Consider the following 6,000-nt stretch of genomic DNA (forward strand, 5'->3'; position numbering starts at 1 on the left):
TTACAAACCAGCTGTTACAAAGAACGATAAATGAGAATTGTCGCTGTCACTGTAGCTATACGACCCACGGCTAAGTGTCGTTGTCACTGTTGGAAAACGACTGTCCTGGTAAGTCTGTTCTTCGTGTTCTTCAGCTTTGCAGCAGCAGAAATGGAGTTTCTGCAATTTGATCTTCTCGACTCTCTGGTGCTCTGTAATTCTCCCAAACTCTCTATCCCCCTTTATGAAACACCAGCACACTTTATATAGCCAGTAGCACCAAGAAATCTCGCTATAAATCAAGATAATTCTCTCTTAACTCAGCCTTGATGAAAAATATTTTGGGAATATTTTCTTCCCCGATTTAGCTTCTCACGCTGTTTCCCCACGCCAAATTACTCTCAATGCATCCAGTCATTTTCCAGAAGTGTTCCAACATGTAGTAGCCACGTGAAAATCTCTTGGTCACCCAATCAGGACTCGGAATGGAAAACCAACCCGTGATGCTCTGATTTCATATCTTGGGTTATATAGCCAAATTTGATCGAAAAAAACACCCATACCAGCTTTGTTATGACAAATCACATCTACCTATGAAGTTTCAGGGATTGAATCTCACTAAATCACGTCCAAATATCCGATTGAAAATCTGCCAGTTCTCTTCACCATTTACCCGCCAAAACAAAATTTTGAATTTGTTAAAGAAGATCACCCCTTATCCAGTGGTCGCCCCTTATCCATTGTTGGAGTCCGAATAACATATGTCCTCTGGGGTGCCGTTAACAACTTTTTGAGCCGAATTTTCCATCAATATTTATTTCCAAAAAATACCTACAAACACAGAAAACACCATAATAAGGACGAAAACAAGTACTAACAATACGAAACATTGAGGACAAATTAGACACATAAATGCGTCTATCAAATACCCCCAAGCTTATTATTTGCTAGTCCTCGAGCAAAACTAAAAAAAATAAATAAAACCGAGTTAATCTCGGGAGGGTTTACCAGAGGTGTACCCACAAAACCATTACTCCAGACCTTAGCTATCTACGCAGAACCTTGGAAGGCACTAAAGAATCTCCTTGGTTGGCATACAATCACTGACTACAGGAGGAAGTACCCTGATGCGAAATTCCAACTGTTGTACACGAGTTTGCACTCAAGCATACTAAAATTCATATAAAGTGACAGAGCTCTACTCAGATAGTTTCTGGACATCATAACCAGAGTCAACCAATCACATGGAAAGATTAAGAATATGGATAAAGAAAAAGATGGTTTAAAGTGAACGGTGTTTCCCATATCTGTCTGAAGGCCTCTGCCAGGATGAACCTATCCTAATGGACTGAGATACTTGTCAGACTAATATCAACACAACTGGCATATACAAGGGGACCAGCGGTCGATAATCCTAACTCTGGGTCAACACAACTGGATATACAAGGGCACCAACGATCGACTTTATTGAATTTATTCCGGTTGGTCTGATGGTCTGGTCTCAATACTCAACTTTTTTTTTTTTTGAAATCTCAATCACTCTATTTCACCCTAGCAATGGTAACAACTTGAATCATGTGCCCCACCAAATCACTTAAAGAAAATAAAAATAGAAGGATTAGGATTCAACGAGAAATGGCGAAACTATCATGTTTTTTTTTTTTTAATTCTAACACCTGAGCTCTGTGCTTTTATGAATATACTCTTTAGATGTTTCCATCTAATCAGATTGGTTCCTCAACTCCTACAACCAAGATGTTACCATCCACTTAGATTGGTTAGTGCCAACCTTAATAAGCATAAATTTCTAGGCTCTGGAGTTTATTTATTGCAACTAAAAGCTAAAAAGTTTCTTCCCCACCCCCAAACTTAAATCTAACATTGTCCTTAATGTTTCTAATGAAAGAGCAATACCAAAAAGTAAAGTAACACGAGGAATCAGTAAAGAAAGAATTCGGAAAGATAGTTCCTGGGTTAAGAGAGAAATCAAAAGCTAATATACAACATACAATCGCCTCGATGGTCAATCAAGGGTAAACAGGGTCCTCCAGAGGGACCTCCTCAATATCACCTGTAGGAAAGGGCTCTAAAAAGGGTTTCAATCTATGACCGTTAACCTTCGAAGAACTAATACCATCCGGTGTCTCGATTTCAACAGCTCCATGAGGAAAGACAGTGCGAACAATAAAAGGACCCGTCCACCGAGAACGTAACTTCCCAGGGAAAAAATGAAGCGGGTATCATACAGAAGAACTTTTTGACCTGGAGAAAATGACTTTCTTAAGATATTTCTATCATGCACAAGTTTCATTTTGTTCTTATACTCCTTAGCACTATCGTATGCATCTCTACGGATCTCTTCCAACTCATTGAGCTGGAGTTTCCTATGGGATCCTGCCTTGTCGAGTGAAAGATTTAGCTGCTTAACAGCCCAATAAGCTCTATGTTATAACTCAACAGGTAAGTGACATACCTTGCCATAAACATGCCGATAAGGCGACATTCCAATGGGGGTCTTAAACGCAGTACGATAAGCCCATAAGGCATCAGTAAGCCTAGACGGCCAGTCTTTCCGATTAGGATTAACTATTTTTTCTAATATACGTTTTATCTCCCTATTGGAAACTTCTACCTGACCACTAGTCTGTGGATGATACGGGGTAGCTACCTTATGTGTAATACCATAATTCTTCATCAAAATCCTAAAAGGTCCATTAAAAAAATGCGACCCTCCATCACTAATTATAGCTCGGGTGTACCAAAACGTGTAAGTATATTATCTTTCAAGAACTCAATCACAACCCTATGGTCATTGGTTTTACACGCAACCGCCTCAATCCACTTAGAGACATAGTCTGCAGCGACAAGAATGTATAAGTTACCAAAAAAATTAGGAAACAGACCCATAAAGTCAATACCCCACACATCAAAGACCTCAACAGGGTTCAAGGGCATCATGTTCCTACAGGATATGGTTCCTAATTTCTGGCAACGTTCACAAGTCACACAGTAACTGTGCGAGCCTTTAAACAACGAAGGCCAATAGAATCCACACTGCAATATCTTAGCAGCAGTCTTCTTAGCATTAAAGTGACCTCCACAAGCATGATCATGACAAAAGGAAATAATACTGGACTGGTCACTCTCAGGTATACATCTCCTAATAATCTGGTCTGGACAATACTTAAACAAATAAGGATCATCCCAAAAGAAGTGCTTAACCTCGGCTAAAAACCTAGAACGATCTTGTTTACCCAAATGTTGGGGCATTCGACCAGTAACAAGATAATTCACTATATTCGTATACCAAGGTGCTTGGGTAACAAAGAAAAGTTGTTCATCAGGAAAACTATCCCTTATAGGAAGGGAATCATCAGGGGAATCAACAAGTAGTCTAGAAAAGTGGTCTGCTACTACATTTTCTGCACCCTTTTTGTCTCTAATGTCCGGAGAAAACTCTTGCAACAAAAGGATCCACCTAATCAATCTAGGTTTCGTATCCTTCTTAGACAAAAGATATTTCAAAGCAGCATGATCAGTATATATGACGATCTTAGAACCAATGAGATAGGGTCTAAACTTGTCTAAGGAAAACACAATGGCTAACAGTTCCTTCTCGGTAGTGGTATAGTTCAACTGGGCATCATTCAGAGTTTTGCTAGCATAGTAAATCACATGAAGTAATTTGTTTTCTCGCTGACCTAGCACAACACCAATAGCATAATCTGAAGCATCACACATGATCTCAAAGGGTAAGTTCCAGTTGGGTGCCTGGACTATGGGGGCGGTAGTGAGTAAAGTCTTGAGCTTCTCAAAAGCCTCTAAACAAGCATCATCAAAGACAAACTTAACATCTTTTGCAAGCAAATTGCAAAGAGGTCTAGAAATCAAGCTAAAATCCTTAATGAATCGACGATAAAAACCTGCATGCCCTAAGAATGACCTAATATCTCTTACGGTTTTTGGGACCTGTAAAGTCTTGATAAGGTCAACTTTGGATTTATCTACCTCTATACCCTTAGAAGATACGATATTCCCTAAAACAATTCCAGATCGAACCATGAAATGACATTTCTCCCAATTAAGCACTAGATTCTTTTCCTTACACCTAGTCAACACTAATGACAAATGATGCAAGCACTCATCGAAAGACGAACCAAACACTGAAAAATCATCCATAAAGACCTCTAAAAACTTTTCTACCATATCGGAAAATATGCTCATCATGCAACGCTGAAAAGTCGCAGGGGCGTTACATAGCCCGAAAGGCATGCGTCTATACGCAAAGGTACCAAAGGGACCAATAAAAGTAGTTTTTTCTTGGTCTTCTGGGCAATAACGATCTGATTGTAGCCTGAGTAGCCATCTAGAAAACATTAATGACTATGTCCAGCTAATCTCTCTAGCATTTGGTCGATAAAGGGAAGGGGAAAGTGGTCCTTCCGAGTGACCTTGTTCAATTTCCTATAGTCAATACAAACACGCCAACCCGTGGTCACTCGGGTCGGGATTAACTCATTGTTATCATTCTGGACTACAGTGATACCGGATTTCTTGGCAATAACCTGAACGGGGCTGACCCACTTACTGTCTGAAATGGGATAGTGTAGATGGGGAAAAACGATTTGCTGGTTTTTAAGGAATTGAGGAGACGACCGTACGGAGGAGACTCCTCAAACCGAGCGAGATGTTAAACCTCACACAGATGCACCGCTGCAAAGGGGGTGCTTTAGATTCGAGAGATCAATCTGTAGTACTCTGGCCTAAATCAAGACAATGACGGTTCCAGAGTAAATTCGGTCACAAAAGAGAGATGGGTTGATCTGTAGGAGGGAAGCTGAGAAATGTGTGGAATCAATGGTAATCAAAGATTGTGGGTGTGTGAATTCTGAACACGATAAGCTCTACGTGATTGAAATTGCTTAATTGAGAGTAGTTGCTCAATTGATGAGTTGATGATCTCGTGTTGTCAGTTTGACGTGAGATTGATGATACTGATGATGATTCAATCATGATTCAGAGACTTATTTATATTGCTGGAATTGTAGACACCATGATTCCATGAAGTGTGACAGTTGATGGAATCAAGGAGTGGGGAAGTGGAGATCGTGTTTGAAACCAGTTGCTCAACGTGTGGAGACTTGGTCGATTTTCCACCCACTACCTCATGAATTCCTTTAACTGATTGCACGACTTGATCACATTCAATCGTGTGTTTGAACACACGTGCCGTAGACCGCCAGACCAAAACCCTAACTGATACCCCCCCAAGTGACACGATTGACGTCTCGTGGTTTGTTAGTAAATTGATGACTTCGTGGTTTGATGGGACGATGAGTCCATGTAGTTGCTGAGTTGAACATGATGTTCTGAAACTCGTGAATTGAACATGTCATGAGACAGAGGTATAGTTCTTACGATGACATGAGCAAGTATTGCTCATTCGGTGGATCATTGAATATTGATTGTTGAACCAATATTCCTTGGTTTGAACAAATATTTATCATCTGAGCAAGTGTTGCTCATGTGATGAATTGTTGAATATTTGATCGTCTGAACATGTGTTGCTCGTCTGATGGATTATTGGTAGCGTACCAAAAATATTAATTAAAATACTGGTCGTTGAACTGAGCATAATTAATAAAATTAATGACCATGAGGTCGTCATAAAATTATTAAGGTTAGAATCTGGAATGATGATCCTTGGATTCAGAAACCCTAATTTGATCAATTGATGATCAATTCATGGTTCGTCAGAATTTAAACCATGGGAAGAAGGAGGGAGCGACTACATGGGACCGTGGATCAACCATGTAGTTTCCATATGCTCACGTGAGCAAATACGAATAACTTCTGAAGAGTTTACGATTTGTTAGTGAAAGAATGATTAAATGCTGGCTTAATCATTTATTCGAAAATACTCGTCTGATCCTTAGGTGAGAAAACCTAATTAATTATGACGAGGCGAGGGACCGACCATGGAGTCATGAAACCGGCCATGGGTTGTATCGTGACCGCATG

Source organism: Papaver somniferum, chromosome 3, assembly GCF_003573695.1.
Source record: "Papaver somniferum cultivar HN1 chromosome 3, ASM357369v1, whole genome shotgun sequence".
NCBI classification, from domain to species: Eukaryota; Viridiplantae; Streptophyta; class Magnoliopsida; order Ranunculales; family Papaveraceae; genus Papaver; species Papaver somniferum.